Here is a 12140-nt window from a genome sequence, read left to right on the forward strand (position 1 = left end):
GGTGTACTACGTGCAAGTGAGTTTGACAATTCGGTGTAATACGTGGAAGGGTTACCCCTTACACCCCTTGTATAAGAATTGATACACTCTATACCCTTCTCACTCTGACAGTTGAAGTGTGTGCAATTAAATCGCAAATTCAAACTAGGAGAATGATTTGATTATGAAAACCCAACACTATTCCCTCCATATTTATTTTAATTATTGTAAACATTTTATTTTCTGTATTTCAATTACTTCTCATAAGTACTTGGAAACTTTATTACGGCCTACGTCCTTATTTATTTTAAACAGTATGTAATAGTATCTCCACTGGTAAAGAAAGGAAAATGTTTTATGAAGTATTTTCTCTTACGAGTAAAATTGATTTTTAAGTTTATTCATGATTTTTTTTCTTTTCTCTTTTTAGGTAAGTGTCCCGTAGACGGGAGCCTGCTGGGAGGGGAATGTGTGAAGCGAAGAGGTGGTAAGTCGAACCTGGAATGAAGACTGCCCGCCATGACATATTTTGAATATCAAAACTGAGGAAAATAAACTGTTTAACTAACATTTCAAAAGCTCTTAACGAAAAACATTATTGCAGAACTGTAATATTGAATGGTTTTCATATATTATTAAAAGTTCGAGCTTTTAACAGTATTTTGCTCTTCAAAAGTCACACACATACATGATCAAAAACAAGGATATATATATATTTTGTATCTGGACCAATTATGAACTCGTACCTTAATGAGTATTATATTCCATTACGCATATTGAGAAATATATAATAATTGAAATTACACTTACATAAGTCGTCTACGAACATCTGCCAATTATAATATACTTTTCTCTGAGGCTGTGATATCATTGAAAGCATCAAGAATTATTGAATAATCCAGACACATATGAAGGCATTGAGGAATACTGAGTATGTTGTTCATAATACATAGTCCAAAGAATTATTATAGTTTTGTGTGACTTTATGATTGATTTGACAGATATCTACTAATTCAATAGGCAGAAGCACTCAGAGGAATACATAAATGATGCTAAATTGACAAAATTCCCGTTTACCGCTCTATAACGTATCCTTCCATTTCTACCATACTGAACGTTATATTCATGGAATGTACCATCTGTTGCCCTAATTGTCCGTATAAATTGTCTTTCTTTTTACATGGCGTTTGCTTACTCAGTTTAGAACTCACATTTCGTATTTTGTTTTTTCGGAATATCAATTTTGTTATTTTTTTCGTATTTGAAGTTTGGTGTGGTAACTTAAGTCTGTCTTCATTGTGCATTTATTCACTTTAGTTTCAATTTCTGTTAACTGCAGACGATAAATTACAGTTCGTGTGTAAATTTACATTGCATATTTCTGCTGAATTCTGAGCAAACACAGCAGAGATACAGGGAACGAAGAAAACCTACGTGATTTTCTGCCCAACTAAAGATATTATCCAAAAAAAGTAGGATGAAAATTACATGCACAGTTCCTTGATTACAAGATAAATTTTCTCATGCAAGTTTTCTGTTCTGCAAGTACACAGATTCTAAAAAAAAATAATAAAAAAAAAATACATTTGTAAGTGTGCTATATAAGTTGGAACTCCAGCAGGAAGAAATATACTAGTTTCGAGAATTTGACAGTTAAGATCTGAAGAGTTGAAACATTCTCGTGCTGCAAACAATTCTCAAAAGACAAGTGGACAATATAGGAAACAACCGAATACTGTAATTGAAGAGTTAAGTACACTTAGAATAAAATATGCCACTGAGGAGCCACCTCAAACTGTAATTGGAGTGTATGTCACACCCTCATGCCTACTGTTACTAGAATGTCAATCGTGGACAAAACACCAAGAGTTTCATTTCCTCTCTAGTGCTAGGAGTGTTAGGTTTCACCAGTTTTGAATATTTCAACACTTCTCTTCGCGTTATTTTACACAACATTGCTTACAGTTCAGGTAGTGAAAGCTGATTTACTGCGGGAAAGGGAGGTTATAGTAATAACCAAACGCCTGAACACCCCAACAACAGAAGTTGCAATAAAATTTGTAGCAAGGGCGTGCAAGGGGTGACCAGAGAAGGCATCCAAAAGTCAACCTCACTTCCACGTAGTGCACCCTGGTAACTGCAGTCTTGCAGGCCGACGAGGCTCTGGCGACTGGACCCACGGCCAGTATAATCCTCTCTGGGGTCGTGTTTGTTCGTATTTGTGCCGAATGCCCCTTTACAGCCTCAGCCTTTAAGTAGGGTATGAAGATTTTATCCTTGGAGACAAAGTTTCAGTTCTTGTTAAGAACTAAGGTAGCATTAGTTTTAAAAGTTGAGTGAGGAAGTTTTCAACAGACATATTTTATTTACTTGTTAGGGCCCTGTCCTCAGTTTTGTTTTAGTTGAGGAGCTTATCCCCGTATTGTGTGACCGGCACTAATGTCCTACGTGATTATGTACCCATTATATAAAAATGAATGAATCAATCAAAATACGAGTATGTAGTAAGGTGGCATGATGGACATATTTTTTTTCCTTCATGAAGCCTTACACTAAATCTTAATACTGGAATTCAGTATTCGTGAATCTATAATCTGAGATGAACAAGTTAAAATAATGATTATACATTCTAAGAAGCCGATTGAACCATAATTGAAGCGGTAACCTAGAAATTGTAACAATAACTTGAAATTTATAAATACTACATAGTATTCACAAAGCATTAATACATTTACAAAAAAAATATTGAATATGTAAATGACGAAATAAGTGTGTATTTCGTTGTGTAATGGCAAATGATTACTTAAGTTTGTGAGTCATTTTATGGGGGTCTCCATTTGATAATGATATTCTATTTCCAGCTATTTTCGTTACGTAACGAACGTACGTACATGAATGATTATGTCAATTCCTACATTGATTTTTTCATATTGTTAGTCCCACTTTTCTTTACGATGCAAGATATGAGTTCCATAGGAAGAAATATGTGGACTGATATATGGAAAACGAGGTGACTGTGAAGTTGGACCGAGCTCGTCTTTTCCAATTCGCCAATTTTTAATTGTTAATAAAGTAAACTCACCAACATTCAGTACTCAGTGAGGTAGTGCATCATCCTTGTGGAAGTGTTTTGTTGGTTGTTGAGAGTGTTTAACAACCTATCTCTAGATAAACACCATCAAGATGCACATTTATTTTCTATCGTATTTCCCCTGCTTTATTCTTGCTTGTACAGAAGAGATTTTTATAATTGAAGTGTCATGTAATAGCTGAGGTGCTTGAAGCAATATGCTGTTGTTAGAATCGCATAGAGCACGTTAAAGATCCTTCATAATGACCAGCAGTACTTGTCGATTAATTTTTTGCATAAATGTTTACATCATATTTTAGTTGATACCCTAAGCACCCACTGAGAATAGATTTTCCGAAATTCAACCCCCAAGTTGGTCCAGTCGGTAGGGCGTCTGACTGACACGCGGGAGACCGTTCAGTTCGATTCCCGGGTTGGGTTCCGGCCTTGTCCCTGCATAAAGCGGCTCTGGGCTCACCCAGAATCAAATCTATGGGTATCTGTGGGCAATCCTGGGAATAATGGTGGCCGGAACGTGGTGCTGATCACATCACCTCCAAAGGGGCTTAGATCGAGAATGTGTGGGGCCCTTCCCCCACATCCCCTAAATGTGCCTTCATGGCTCGGAGCTATATGCTTTCCCTTTTAAGAGGAGGAATGAAGGAGTGCTATTTTTAAAAATTATTATTTGATACGTTTGTAGCCCAAACTCCTGGATCTAGGAACCTCAATGTTTAAGAATATCTTCCTCTTATGACGCAAGCACAAACTAAGAAGGGATTTTCCGAAATTCAACCCCTGGGGAGGGATGTGGTGTTAACTTTTTTTTCATGTGCTTACAGCTTAAACAAACCCCTCTGGTATAATATAAATGCCGATGCAGTTATATTTGAATGAAATGAAGCTCTTTACTATGATGTAAAAATAGTAAGCAATAAAGACGTACATAATGTTTAATTTGTGTTACAGTTGTCGTTGTCGAACATACCTAATATTTATTGTTACGTTTTGAGTAGTCCGTCCCTTCTCGATGGCGTAGTGAAAACGCTGTCTCCTTGTAATCAAGAATCGCTGGTTCAATCCCCGGTTAAGGCAGTGGTCCGAATTCTACTTTACAGTATAGGTCCAGTCCTGATTAGCCTATCTGAAAATAAAATGGACTTAAACTCTGACAAGTTTTCAAGAACAATCCCATCATATGTGTTGGGCCAGATTTTCTACACAAAAAGTGAGTCGATGAAAAAATGAAATTTATTTCTAATCCGTACATTTATGCCTTACATTTCTATCGTTGAAAAAGTTCTTTTTCTTTGAGAAAAGCTATCTATGTGACGCCTTTTTTTTATGTTCGGTAAACATATGAGCCAAGACGGCCTAACAGTTTGAATAACCGAACGAATTTCTTGTAGGTAGAAATTGACTGTTTTATTTTTTTATGTACTTGGCACTCGTACCACAACATAAAAATTTATTTGTCGGAAGCTTCGTTTTTTTCTTCATTGGTGTTTCATTGTTTATGAAAGCTCGCGTGGATAATACAAGCCATTCGGCTTGCTTCTTGAAGACCCGCGGCTTTTGTCTCTAGCGGTTCGCCATCACCATTCGTACCGAAAGATAAAAAAATCAGTGAGAACTGCGAAAAATTGTTCCTTCTATTAGTGTCGGACATAAAGTGAAGCAAAAATTTGCATATCTTGCAGTGAAATAATTTTTTTTGCAGTATTTTGCTGAAATTTGAATTTTTCGTGTAGTGCACGGTTATGGCAGTGTTCAAAATAAATGTATCTCTAAAACTGCGGCGAGGGCTGGACCCCACCTTGGACTGTGCAATTCGCCTCCACCGGGTATCGAACCCGGAACCTCTTGACTACAAGTCGACGATAATCATGGATGCCCGAATTGTATTAGATTAGTGATTTTGAAGATCACTGATATTACTATATTATTTTGACTATAAAGGTTACTTGTTAAAATAAATTATAGCAGAAAGTGGCAGAATAATTGAAAACTATGGCCATTAGGTTTCTTTGTCTGAGTAGTTTAAAATTAATGGATTGAATTCACCTTTTTCCTTTGTAGAAAATAAATACAATGTATCTTCGTCCCTCTCCACCTATTTGACAGTATTTTGATTCATATAGGATACATCATCATAGCATATATCTAACATAATAGATGTAAAAAGGTTTTATATAAGTTTTGCCATAAAGCAAAATAACTAACCAGTTATTGTTAACGAAGCTGTTAAAAGCTTGTTTGCTGAGAATATTATTCCCATGTAGCATATTCTTTCCCATAATTTTCTTTGTGTAGTCAAAGTTACTGCAAGAAATCAACTAAGCTTACATGTGAAACGTCACTTTTCATTACTGTTTTACCATAGTTCTCTGTGCTTCGAATTCTTTCTTATCTGTTGCAATGAAAGATAAGTGTGTACCGAATGAATTCTGAATAGTGGATGGTTCAAAATGAGCATGTTTTTGCTTTTAAAATATTTATATTTCTGACTTCGCTGTAAGCATATCATGTTGGTTAGTTTTGCAACTTCGTTAAAGCTTAGATTAATATAAATACCGGGTGTTTCATAAAAAGAATGAGAGGTTACAAAAAATTATATTGCAAGTAAACTATTGAACTTACGTTAATGAAACCAGTTCATAACGATCAAGGAACTCAAACAGTTTGTGTCTGTATTTTTTTGTTAAGCTGAGAGTTCACATCCCTGCCGCTAGGCGACACTCAAATCACCCACATCACTCACAGTGTTTAGTGCAATGTTTTGGTCCCCAAGATCACCGGACCTTACACCATGTGACTTCTTTTTGTGGGGTTTCATCAAAGACAGGGTATTCGTCTCACCGATGCCGCGTGATATCACAGCCCAAAGGGAGCATATCATCACAGCCATAGACACTAATCGACAGGCCCATGTTGATGAGTGTGTGGCAAGAACTAGACTATCATGTCGATGTGTGCCGTGTCACCCGTGGTGCGCCATTGAACATTTGTAGGTGTAAAAAAAAACTGAGTTCCTCGTTCATTCTCGACTGGTTTCATTAACGTAAATTCAATACTTTACTAGCAATACATTTTTGTAACCCCTCAATTATTTATGAAACACCCGGTATTTAATTCTCATTTGAACCTTTTTATGCAGCATAGATACGGCTGATGTAGTTTAGAAGCGGCTGAAAATACAATGTGAAAGCGGTACCCTGTAGTGCCGATTACTCAAACTCTACAATTCATTTATACCGGTAATCTGTGTAGCAGTCATTCGTAAACTTTTCAAACTAGGATTCACTACTTTGAATTGAAACAGAATCTGTTGAAATTAATGTAGTAAGTGTATTGATATCTTCGTTGGGTACTCACGAGCAATTTTGGCGTACGTAACGTCTGTTGGTGAGGGTACACAAGAATAAAAGTGTTTATAATTTCAAACACTGATAACCTACGACCTATACGACCGGCTGTATGTAAATATAACTGCACATAAAGAGTTTCACTCTATATAGCCGGTGGAGGCACATAGTGGTTTGGATTCCACTTAAAACTGTAGGTCTAGGCCCGATTAGCCTTACTGTGCATAAAGTGGACTTAAAACACCAAATCAATCAATCAATCAATCATTCCCAAACTACAGAAGATAGATGTAGAAATATTGAGGATAAAATACGTAAAATGACTTGAACTTAACAAAATCTATAATTCGATTTTAACTAACGTTAACAGTTTACGCGTTTTGTTTCACTGATACATTATTTGGTAAAGTTGACATGAGCTGTTCACATAACATAGAGGTAAAACAAGTTGCATGAGACCACGGTAATGCCATACTTGTTTCTAAAGTACAATTATTTAGTAATCCCTATTCTTTTGATGGGTGTCGTTGGTCAGTGGTTAATAAAAGTTGCATTAAAGTTAAACATTTTTATATAATGCGTTGTTGGGAGCTACTTGTGGAAACTTAGTGTTTGATAAGCATATTCGCGTGTTTGTATTGAGAGTCTGCGGCATATATTAACTTTATATGTTGATGAAAATACAAGATTGTAAATGGGTGTCAATGAATTAGCGTTATGTAACAAACATAGTGGTGCTTTGTAAACAACACACAAGGCAATACTCACCGTTAACTCTAGCAATATTTTTTCTCTTTCTCAAGAAATATCGGGGTGTAATGGGGCGACCGTCGTAGAAGGCACTCCAAATCCAACCTCGCTTCCACGTAGTACACCCCGGTAACTGCAATGTTGCAGGCCATCGAGGCTCTGGCGACTGAATTTACAGTCATTATAATCCTCTGTAAGGCTGTTTGTTTTGCCCTTTGATGTGCTGAACGCCCCTTTACAGCCTCGGCTTTTAATGTAGGTGAATCCTCAGAGACACGTGTTCATTTTATTTATGGTAAGGGGCTTGACCCCGAATAATGTGACGGGCGCAAATAGCTCAAGTACTGACGCACATAAAATTTGCATTTCAATCAATTCTGTGAAGAAGCATCCGTGTTTGACTACCTGCTCTGTAGGGATGGGAGTAAGGCCATTAGGAAGTGAAATTAGGAATTATACAGACGACTATTTGCTAAAATTTTAGCTGAGAGAAACAGTATCTCCTGTTTTGCCTTTGTATTTCAACTTTACAAACAGAAAGCTTAGGACGCCTCAGCAAACTGTGGCATATTGTGAGAGAAAAAATGAAGACATCCTAAAGAAATGATTTTCTTGTAGTTCTTGATGTAGAATTTCAGAAACTACCTGCGGTTTTTTGCAGATGTGTGTTCCTTTTCGGAAGAGAGGGTTATGAATTCCTGCATAAGGATGACAACACGTGTAAAAGAGCCACTTCGCACTTGACAAGGTTTCAGTTTCGCATTTAGTATTTTCCAGAAATAATACATTTATATTTTGTATTTACTGTGTTATGCTGGTAATTGCTGTCAATTAATACCACCATCAAGTTTTTGGATGGCAATCGAAACAGTTGAATACTCTATAATTTGGATGTCATAATTGTGTTACTGTATTCAGTAAACGTGTTGATAAGACTCACTTTTCGATAGTCATACTGTAGTGGAGTAGAATGTTCGTGTTTGTGAGAAACGGAGTACATACACACAATGTCTAAATAATATTGCAGTGTTAATTAAGATATATTCTATAGGTAATTTAAATTTTGTGTTAGATAAATAAATTACCTGTGAATTATTTGGTGATAGAAGAATACTGAGTGTTTGTTCCTTTCATTTAATTCTTATATTGATGAAATGAGTGGTGGATGAATGATAGAGAGTACAAATTTCATAGTAACACAGTTGTTACAGGTTTCTTTGATCTCGGGCATCTATTTTCTTTTAGCAGCCGGGAAGATTCTCGTGTATAGCTTCCATTTGTTTCATTATGCATACAGGAAATACAATTTTCTGCTGCTACTTTTTTAACTCGTTTTTGTTTTTTGTTTGTTTACCGGTCAATTGGGGACAACAATTGTACTACAGCACTCCTTTACATACCTTTTATACTTCTCCCCAAACCTTTTTTACTCTTACCTGCAACGAATCCCGTAAAACATTTCAGTCCTTGTGAGATTTGTCAGCGTTTTATGATAGAAGTTAATCAATCAATGAAAATCCAATATATGCCAATTATATTCAGAGAACTGGACAAATGCACTAAGTAAAATAGAAATGATTTGAAGGATACATTTGTAGTTTGGAAACTTCGAAATTTCATTGATCATATTTGATGTCCAATGTGATCATAATAGTGCAAACAAAATGAGAAACGGCAGTTTGCCTTTCAAAATGAAAGAAAGATGTGACGTCGTTGTTAATAGCATTGAACTTTCCGAAAAACTTGACGATGAATCATATAAACGGAAATATGATAGTGCATTGAAATCCTAGTAACTGGCGCCTGTTTGCATGAGAAATATTGCGTTCAAAAATAAGTCATAGTTAATTTTGTAAAAAGAGAAAAAAAACACTACAAAGATTGTAGTTTTGAGAGGGGCTCGTGTCATGTGTGCATCTACAGAGAGATATAGATGTCCTAAGTGAATTCTTAAAATGGAATACAAGAGTAGCAATTTATACTAAATGACAAGTACAGAGACGTCGAAAATTTTGTGGACATAAAACATCAAAATTACAACAACATGCTAATTACACCAGAAGTGACGCCTACTTGGAATTTACAGTAAATTTATAAAATATAAAAATCAGAACAGAATATGCTGGGTGAAACTGAAGCTATATGAATTTGACAAAAGGAAATGCTCTAACTCAAGGTGCTGTCAGTTAAATTTGCGTTGTCTCTCAAAGAAGGAGAACTGCATGTTGCTACTGCCTATAAAGTTAAGCTTAAACTCATAAAACGTCCATATTAATTGTGCATTATAAGTATACTGAAATTGCTGAAACAACCTGGGAAAGCAAATATGGAGAACTCCTATTGCACATTATTTCGATGATTGTACCATTTATCCAGATACTAAGTTTTTGTTGTTTTTTTTTTTTTTTTTAACACGCTAGTCTGTCTTGCCCGTGGAAGGAAGCACGTTGATGTGATGGAAATCAATACATGCAATTTTACATTTACTACCAATGTATAGCATTTTGAAAATGTGTTTACAATATATACATAATATTATTTATGACGTTTGTAAATAGTTGAAACAAACCATTTTATATAGTACTACAACTTTGTGGTGGAAAATGTTTGTGTAATAAAACGAATCTTAAAACCGTTTTACAAGGATTAAATACAGTAGCAAGCAGCCTTTATTGATATATAGACTTAGTAGCCTGGAATATAGAAAAAAACTGGTGTGTATAAATTATCACGAACAACCAAATGATCTACATAGATTAACAAGCATTTTTCTACAAGTCGAATCGAGAAATATATGCTACATATGTTTCGATATTATTACTAAATTATAATAAAGGATCATGAAACTTGTACAAATCAGTTTTATACAGATTACCAACGGTGTGTAAATATATCATGGACAACCAAATAATCTACACATGTTGATAAACGTTTTACTACAAACGCAACTGATATTTGATATTATTGAATAATTAAATACAAGTCAAGAAATATATCCTATCTATGTTTCGATATTATTACTAAATTATAATTAAGTATCAAACTATCAAAAATTAGATTAATGGGTTTATATAGTTTGGTAAATATTTTACCAGAAATATTTGAAATTATTGAAATAAGTATACACACAGTTTATTTTTATACGTTGTGGAAAAAGCAAAATGAAAATTACGTATAAAATGTACATGCGTGATCCAGTCCTTGTATCATGTTTCATGAAAACAATGTAAGTGGTTGGCATTTAATAAAAGAATCAACTTCTTCTCGTGTGGAATTATGACTTACATATATAAAAGATTAAGCTTAATTGAATAAAAGTATCAGTTGAAACTAAATCTTATATTAAGTATTGAATTATTGAATTCACTTATACAGAGAGTCGAAGGCCAGTAACAAACATTATACAAATCAAAATTTATGCATTCGAACTAAACCAAACAGTTTTTTCTTCTTCAAATGTTGATCGAAAAACAAGTAAACGGAAAATTATACTGAAATGAAAAAATATATATAAAGAAAGAAAAGAACTATTCCCTAGTATTGAAATACCCTGGTAACAAGTTAGCACAAAATACAAAAAAATAACTAATTACTGGTGATGGTCGAAATTATTTGTGTGTTTAAAACTTTAATAATAATAAAAAAACATATTGAAGCAGGCGTTTTCGGAAGCACTTCGTAGTTGTTACTTTGTGGAAAATAGTTTCGAAATTAGATTGATGATGGACAATGAATAATATCTGGGTAAACAAAACGAGAAAAATACGTCACAAGACACATCATCAGAGACTTAATAATAATCAAGAAATATATGAATGCAATGAAACGCCTGAAAGTATATACGAATATGAAACACTTCGAAATCCATGTTGTGGAAAGAAAATTTGAATGAAATGTGGCCCTTCTTGTTCAGGGACCTTCATAGCAACTACCTCAAAGTAGCATTGTGATTGTGCTATAAGTGTAACATCTGCAGATGGAAAAATCCGTTAATACACAAAATGCTTGATCGAGTGAATAATGAAGAATGTGTAGATGACACTGATAAATTCAGTCGCAACATTGCCAATTGCCTTTCCAATATGAATGGAAGAAATATATGAAGTTTTGAACTAAGCTGTACTTGCAGAATTATGTTCCAACAAAATTAACAGCTATTTGTGATATGTTTCACCCGACCAATATGAAGAGGATTTTGCAAATATGAATGCTATACTTGAAGAAATAATGAATTACTAACACATATCTAGACAGGACATATCCATTGGTGAGTACCTATTACCTCATTTCCTTAGCCTATCATAGAATAAGCTGTAGTAATATTTTGAGGAGGGGAAATCCGTTTACGTGCGTGCATGGAAATTTGAAAACTATAGTTAATAGTAAAAATTGTATTAAGTGTTATTTTGGTGGGACGCATATATCGGATAAAAAAGTCAAGGGTCCTTTCTTTTGGTGGAATTGGAGTTCTTGAATATGTTCATATGCTGGCTTTATTTTACTGGGGTAGTATGTAGGTATTTGTTCTAGGTAGATACATCACTTTGCTTTCGCTTAAAAGGACAAGGAATGGCACTACTGTGGAACAGAATTTCTCTTCAATTAGTTTCCTGTAATTTTCCTCAACAAACTGACAGTTTGAGATGTAGCAGTGACAACTGTTAATCCCTGTCGATACATCCACCTCCACTTAGTAAGGAAGATATTCGACGAGATCTGAAAGGGATATCTACTGTAATAAAATTACATTCGCACATCTTCCCCTCCATCCCTTCAGTTTGGACCACGATGAAGCCTGCTCTACTCGCGAGTACGATACACACGACACGAGGTTCTGCACAGGTTATTTAGCTTGTGGTTTTACTGTAACCCGCTTTCTTGTACAGAGCTACTGAAGAACTAAAAGTTAACAGTCAGCTGAGGACAAAAATCTCAACACCCAAAATGAAGAGCCGAGGCTTTAAAAGGGCACTCAG

General features: G+C 35.0%; 1 protein-coding gene across 7 annotated transcripts in view; it reads left to right on the forward strand.

The window, feature by feature from the left end:
* Positions 1 to 12140, forward strand: part of LOC145983995 (recombining binding protein suppressor of hairless-like) — a 266841-nt gene that overhangs the window by 151215 nt on the left and 103486 nt on the right. The window contains exon 1 of one of the 7 annotated variants that reach the window (XM_083117269.1): positions 410 to 466. The exons of 5 other annotated variants lie outside the window; for them this stretch is intronic. The gene's annotated coding sequence lies outside the window, so the exon portion shown is untranslated. Of the gene's footprint in view, positions 1 to 409; positions 467 to 9572; positions 11432 to 12140 lie in introns of those variants that run through there. One more of the 7 variants, XM_083117268.1, reaches the window with a different exon arrangement.

Source organism: Lepisma saccharinum, chromosome 2 (genome assembly GCF_977018435.1).
Source record: "Lepisma saccharinum chromosome 2, izLepSacc3.1, whole genome shotgun sequence".
Taxonomy (NCBI): domain Eukaryota; kingdom Metazoa; phylum Arthropoda; class Insecta; order Zygentoma; family Lepismatidae; genus Lepisma; species Lepisma saccharinum.